This window comes from Mirounga angustirostris, unplaced genomic scaffold, assembly GCF_029215605.1.
Source record: "Mirounga angustirostris isolate CCGP_5_RB_7025 unplaced genomic scaffold, mMirAng1.0.hap1 SCAF_3, whole genome shotgun sequence".
NCBI classification, from domain to species: domain Eukaryota; kingdom Metazoa; phylum Chordata; class Mammalia; order Carnivora; family Phocidae; genus Mirounga; species Mirounga angustirostris.
In genome coordinates this window covers 41556696-41564171 of record NW_026991711.1, presented here as the reverse complement: position 1 = coordinate 41564171, position 7476 = coordinate 41556696, and the positions used below count along the sequence as shown (strand labels likewise).

The window sequence follows — 7476 nt, the reverse complement described above, 5'->3', positions numbered from 1 at the left end:
TAGAGATACCCTCTAATTATAGTCAACAATTGTACATCTTACTAAGTAAGTACATCTACATATTTTACATATTAGAAACAGGTGAAACATGGGAAAGAATAATCTAATAATTAAGGATGAAAAGTAAAGCAGGTAACATGAAATATGATTAAGAAGAAATGAGATTAAATTTTATTTTGGATAATTTTCAAGCGTTGTTCCTATAAGTTTCATAACAGTTCTAATAGATCAGAGGTCCATAGCAATGGAATTTCAAGTAGCAGTCAACAGGATAAAATTCAGGTTGCTTAGCCATTACTTTCAAAGAGATGTAGCAAGAGATCGGGAAAAGATCGCAGTAGACACTCAGATCACAGCTTCAGAAATAGTCTGGCCACAAGTGTGAGGGACAGACACAGTTATAGGACATAGATGTTTGACAAATAAAAAAATAAGGTTGTATTTTAATTAAATGACACTTGAATCTGTTGTTATTCAGTGAAACAAATGCAGAAATAAGCTACAATCAGGATTATTAGAAGCATAGACTTTATCAGGATGGAATACCATCCATCATAATATTAATCTTTCATGGGAATTATTGGACAGTTTTTATGGAGTGTTCTTGTTTTAATAGACATGTAGGGAATGGATTCTTTTTTGGGGGGGGGGGGGAATGGATTCTGAATTCAGACAGCCTGGGTTTAATCCTAGAGCTACCACTTAATAAACTCGCTCAATCAGTCTGTTCTTTGGGGTCATCTCATCTGAAAAGTGGTGGGAGAATAAAAACACCTCTTTATTATTTTGTGAAAATGAAGGAGGTTAGTTCAGTTGGTGTTCACACTTGTGCCTGACATAAAAACAATTGTTCAAATCAACACCAGCTATTACCATAAAAACTAGAAAAAAGTGTAGATATACCTAAAATCCAAAATGTATTTTGGTAAGAAAGTCATATTGGAAGGTTAATCTGAATCCTTTGGAAGCTAAGTTATTAACTTAAAACGGGGATGTTAAAGGTTTACATTCAAGAGCCATCATGGCTCTCCTGCTATTGGCTACAGGTAACAGGAACTCTAATTCAAACTTAAAAAATGTAAACCGTAACTAAAATAATATATTATCTGACATAGCATTAGGTAGGAAAACAACCCAGGGTTGTTTTGTTGTTGTTGTTGTTGTTGTTGTTGTTGTTGTTGTTGTTTTCCTTTCTTTCTCTCTGGTTATTTAATCAATGCATGCCTTTCCCCTAAAATAATTCCCTCATTGCCATAAGATGTCAGGGAGAGAAACTGAAACATGCTGGGTCCTGGATCACACTCAGAAAAAGTGAAAACCCTTCTACTCAAGCTTGGGATAGGAGTCTTTCCCTTCAAAATGGTCATTTCTTGTTCACCTGCTCCATGCACCATATGGCTTAATGAACCGCATTTACTCCTCGAGGTCAGGAGCAGGGGATTGGGGACGTTTCCCCAGATCTGTACAGTTCAGTGGCATTGGAAAGAGACTGGCATAAAATGAGAATTTGGTAGGAACAAAGTAGGGAGGAGCAAATGCTAGAGAGACAAAAACAATGTCTACTACAATGGTAGACACTTTGATTATATCTCACTGATTTTATTCTAGTAGACTATCAGTTTAGCAGGGAAACTGTGCACTGATAGATTAAGTTGTTGCTAATGTAAAGAAACTTCTACACAGAAATGTCTCTCTCACCTGTGTACTACTGACTTGATTTTTATCTTTTTAAATAGAGTGACAGGTTGTTATATGTAAACTTGACACACTGTACATTTATGCATAAAGGACTGATAAAAATATAATTTCCTCTAAATATATTTTGATTAGGAAAAGAGGCAAAAAAGAAGAAAAGATGAGGCTTGAAACATTTCCTAGGGTTGCGTATTATAGAAAGAGAGAAGGATGAATATGTGGAATAGGAATTTCCCTCATTGCTAATTCTTTCCAGGACTGACATTCATATGAAATATATTTATTTATAGAATTAAATATTCTTTAGTCTATAATATCATAGAATTAAATATTCTTTAATCAATCCTTTCTGGTTCATTTTTTTAAAGGAATAAATCTATAGGGGAAAGAGCAAGAAAGAGTTAAATGGGCAAAGAATACAAAAATGTACATATAAACAGAGCCATATGATTTTAGGTATAATTAGATTTTATAACTTAACTATTATAATTTTCTCTGTTTTGCATTTAAATTTGTAAAAATATGTGATCTCAACTCAAATATATTTTATTGGGCAAAGAGGTTTTTATTTATATGATGCTCGTCATATTGAGAATAGATTTAATATATATCTAGGATTTAATCAAAACATACTAAACTCATTAGAAATTGTATCCCAATTTCTTGGCTTTATGCTTGAAATCATTTTTGTTCTTTGTTAAATTCAAAAATCTATAGCTATAAAGTTAAAAGAGGGAAAATCACAGTGGTGCCATACAGAAAGGATATTTAATAGTCTTTATTTTAAAGTTTAATTGAGCACAAGGAGTAGAGACTTCAAATTGCTAAATTACCTGAAGTATTTATTCATAAAATAGCATATATTTTAAAATAATAAAGATAACAATAATGAATTCAAATAACATCTTGCACCTGGACACAATTTTTAAATATGATTATATTTAATTCCATTTTTCCCATAATGTGCCTATTAGATTGAGAGTGAATTTATGTTCAGTTTCCAGATTAATTCCTTCACAGAATATTAGAGAAATAGATTGTATTCTTTGGGGGGATGATGCTGCTATGAACTGTTGTCTGCTTACTAATCATGGGACTTGTGTATCCTCTATTTCATTCTTCTTTGAGTTTATTGATTACTCCATCGACTTTTCTATTTTCAGCCTGTCTGTTCATTCGGACTAGTTTGCACCATTAGCAAAATATACAGTTTGTTTTATTCCTCCTCTCAATACCCACTTTTGAAATTAGGCTTTGAAATATAGCAAATGCTTGGCATTAAAACAAATATTTTAAACCTTGCAATGAGGTAAATTCCAAATTATTTTCCTAAATTGAATGGAATTTGAGCTGTTTTCAAAGTAAATAATAAAAATATTTACTAGAAATACTAGAAAATAGTTTACTGTTTATAGGACATAAATACATGATAGTATTTAGATAGAAAAACATATTTGTAAAAGTGAAAGATATGCTTCAAGGCTGTTTAGATAAGAATATTTTTACTGCTAGAATTTAATCTTTATTGTTATTCACTATGATTCAAAAATTTAAGAAGATATGACATTTTATAATTTAATATACCATTTATATTTCTAGATGATATAAGATAAAGAATCATATAATTTATATTTTCTCCATCATTTTTTCTTAGACATAAACACTTTCATAGCAATGAAGGTGACCTAATTCAATAAGTAGATTTTTTTCTTATGACAATATTTTATTCATGACTGAAAAACATGAAAGTTAGTTCTAAATTATCAGAGCTTCTCCCATAATATTGTTAATAGATTTTCATATTCTGGACTATATGTAGTCCCTATTATAAATCAAAAGATATGTATAAATTACGTTCACAGATTGTCTCATGGCATATCCGTACACTCTTATCAATGAGTTAAAACTAACCAAGGCCTGGTTTTCCATTTGAAATATGTATTTCTACACAGAGAAAACTAATAAAGCAATGACTTTAAAACAAATCTGCCTCCTTTAAGTATGCTCAAAAACATGTTTCAAAGTGGCATAAGACCTTTAGAAGTTAACAGTAATGACTGCCCAGTGACACAAAGAGGCAACATTCTTTAATTCAGGTTTTGTTAAGTTGAAAGGTACATATGGGCGAGGATTCTTACTTGTTTTAATTTTTGTTCAGTGTTTAGAACAATGTTTGTTTGTTGTTCTAGTTTGTTCATTGTTCTAGTTTCCAAAACCAGTACTTAAAGATGGTCTCTTCAAATCAATATGTGTTGTGCTAAATAATTAAATAAATAAATTTATTGTTGCTTATTCTCTGCTCTTCAACCAGAGTTGCTTCTGCAACCAAATTTAAAGATTTTAAAAACAGTTTTTAGGCATTTTCTTCCCAACAGGCCTTGATGCTAGTTAAGTCCATGGCGTGCATTGTCTCAAAGGTTGGATGAACACCCTTAGAATAAAAAAATCAATGGACTTTCTTTATAGATTATTTTTCAAATCCAATGTGGAGAAAATAGTTTTAAAGGCAACATTTAATATTGTATAATCCAACCATTTATTCTGTATACTTATTTGAAAACATGTATTTTATATCGAAAAAAAGCTGAGGGGCGCCTGGGTGGCTCAGTCAGTTAAGTGTCTGCCTTCGGCTCAGGTCATGATCTCAGGGTCCTGGGACCCAGCCCCACATAGCACCTCCAGCTCCCTGCTCAGCTGGAGTCTGCTTCTCCCTCTCCCCTTGCCCCCACCCCACCCCACTCCAGCTCTCTCTCTCTCTCATAAAATGAATGGATAAAATCTTTTTTTAAAAGCTGCAATTGTTAAGAGTAAAAAACTTCAAAGATAGGGTTAGGGTACAATGAAGGCAATTCCAAAAGCTTAGGATATTTAACACCTGTTAAATACTACAACTTGAAGGATCAGGTGCACTGCTCGCTTCAGCAGCACATATACTAAAATTGGAAGGATACAGAGAAGAACAGCATGGCCCCTGCACCAGGATGGCAAGCAAATTTGTGAAGGATCAGGTGCATGAAGGGTAAGCTATAGACAAAGGACAGGGGAATTACACAAACTGATTTTGGAATTAATACTTTCCCTAGTCTAAGAGCTGGCAAGAGGATGATCTGAGGAATCTATGTGATGTAGATCCTTGAGAAGGGACCCAGTGCTTCAACCCCTGGGCTAAATCCCCAGGTTGTAACTAAAAGGGAAGCAATAAAAAAAAACAGTCAGCTTTTAGAGGCTAGGGTTGCATACTACCAAGAATAGTGTTTCATTCTGCACATTGTCAGAGAGGAAAATAACAATGAAGATGGAATTACTCGGGCAGGTCTCACCCCCTTGGGCAGCGTGCAGAGTCCAGCACACCCCACTGCAGTAGAGGAGGCTTCTCTAAATCTTTCTATCTCCTCTGAGGGATAAAAATGCGGGTTAGATTAAAAAGAGCCCCCTAAGTACTCTGGAAGAAGGATAAGGTAAAGGTGGAGTATGTGGAGCTGGCTATCTGAGGACATAGCAGGTCCAAGGTATCAATAATGATTGATGTACACAGCTTTGAAGATCCCCCTACTCAGGGATCAGTATAGATGGAGAAAAGTTATGAGGCTTCTTGTTCCTTTCCTCCTTGAATTAAAAAACATATGTAAGCCCACACACTCCAGGGAGAAATAAAATATAAATGTGAAGGGAGAGAAATCTGAGAGCCTTGATTGAATAAGGAGTTATGACAAAAGTAACTCAGTTCCAAATGGAATAACATGAGGATTATCTTTCTTTAATGGATAATAGTAACTATCCTGCAATCAATGAGAACTAGGTCACATCATTTGTACTTAAAGAGATGTAAAGATAGGTCTTTCTCTACACACCTGATTCAAAGAAGTGTAAATTTCATGCATATTAAATTTATATGTTGTTAAAAGGTCTGTAAGTGGTTCCATATTTGAGTCAAAACTTCCCCTCCTAGGGGCGCCTGGGTGGCTCAGTTCTTAAGCGTCTGCCTTCGGCTCAGGTCATGATCCCAGCGTCCTGGGATCGAGCCCCGCGTCGGGCTCCCTGCCCCGCGGGAAGCCTGCTTCTCCCTCTCCCACTCCCACTGCTTGCGTTCCCTCTCTCGCCGTATCTCTCTCTGTCAAATAAATAAAATCTTTAAAAAAAAAAAAAAAAAAAAAAAAACTTCCCCCTCCTACATTTAATCAGTATAACCTGAAGGGTTTTTAGTAAAACACAGATTGCTGGACCCCCAGGGTGGAGACTGAGGATTTGCATTTTTTAACAGATTTCCAGGTGATACTGATCCCACCAGTTTGAACCCTACATTTGAACAACCATCGCCTTATTGTACATAACCACACTGTATGGCTTTTGCTTTAGTCAAAACCTCCAGTGTTTTTGTCATGTCCACTATTTTCTATGTCCTGTTTAACAATCAAACACAAGAGAAATAAACCAATGTCACTTTTATTTTTGCAGTTGCACTGTTGGGTGGCAGTTAAATTAAATCATAGTGTATGGGATGTGCCCAGAAAAATCTAGCCTTCTTTTATGGAACTGTGCTTTCCTAAATTTTTTCTGGTCATTGCTACTTATCCTTCTTAGGTGGAAGGATTCATGCAAGATTAGTATTGATGAAAAGTACAACGTGGGTGATTGTGCCAAATTTTCTACTAATGTATTTGTTTTAGCAAATAAACAATAACTTTGTTGAAATAGTGCAGAACATAGTTGTGTCTGGGATAGAGAAGAGGGTATGTTTGGGTATAGGATAATTTACTCTCGTGTTGGGTAACAAGGTATATTTGATGCCAAAAAAGGCAGATGTCTGAAAACTATTTGATGGGTTGAGTGGTGACATGCTCTTTGAACTATGAATAAGCACTGAAAAAAAAGTCTGAATTATTCCCTTTACCTTCATATCATAGAAAAGTCAACCATTTTTCCAATAGGCTGAATTATACACATTGTGATATACAGTTGATTCATTTTCAGAGATGAGGACAGAGGATTCCTTGATATACTATTGAAGTAAGAGCAGAGAAACTCCTTCTTGGACTCCTGGGGATTAAAAATCTTGTGTTGTTAACATCCAAACTCCTACTCTGACAATGTGGGTCCAAGTAGTGAATCCAGTTGCCTGAACTAAAAATCTTTTAAAATGTATTAATTTAACAAGCACAAGATTTTCCAGGCATTGTTCTAAGCATGTATGACATATGTTAATCTTCATAACAAGCCAGTGAGATGAGAACACATTGCACAGACATTGAAGTATTTTGTCCAGTATCATACAGCTAGTAAGAGGAGTAATTGAGATTAGAATCTGGCATTTGGGTAGGGATTCTTAATGCTGTCATAAAATTGAGATTTTCTCTCTTTCAAGAATCTATTACCATACCTACCATGAGGCTATTATCAGATGTCTGATCCCCTTAATTAAATAATCATGATGTTTTCTCCTCCTAGATACCTCTGCATAATTGTTTACTCTTCGTGGCCTCTCTCATTTTCCATTTCATTGAATTTTCTAATTTTCTTCCTAACTTACTCACTTTTCTTATGTCTGACTCATGGGTTCCCCTTTTCTTGCTATTTGATAAATGAACACATTTTCAAAATCAAGACATCAGCCTTCTATTTTTCCTAGTTTACTGTGGCAATCTCACCTATTTCCAGGTTCACCAATTGTATTTTCAAGAAATACCAACATCTCCTATCCCAATGTTCTTTTTTCAGTATGAACCTGTCATTTCACCATCGGGAGGTGGAATTTAATTTCCCAATCTAGACAAGCTTATAACT

At 34.8% G+C, this 7476-nt stretch overlaps 1 non-coding gene across 1 annotated transcript; it reads left to right on the top strand.

Annotated features, from left to right (window-relative positions):
- The first annotated feature begins 4604 nt into the window (after positions 1 to 4604).
- On the top strand, positions 4605 to 4711 carry LOC123840024 (U6 spliceosomal RNA). The gene has a single exon (XR_006789852.1). It is a non-coding gene; the product is annotated as a U6 spliceosomal RNA (small nuclear RNA).
- Positions 4712 to 7476: the final 2765 nt, after the last annotated feature.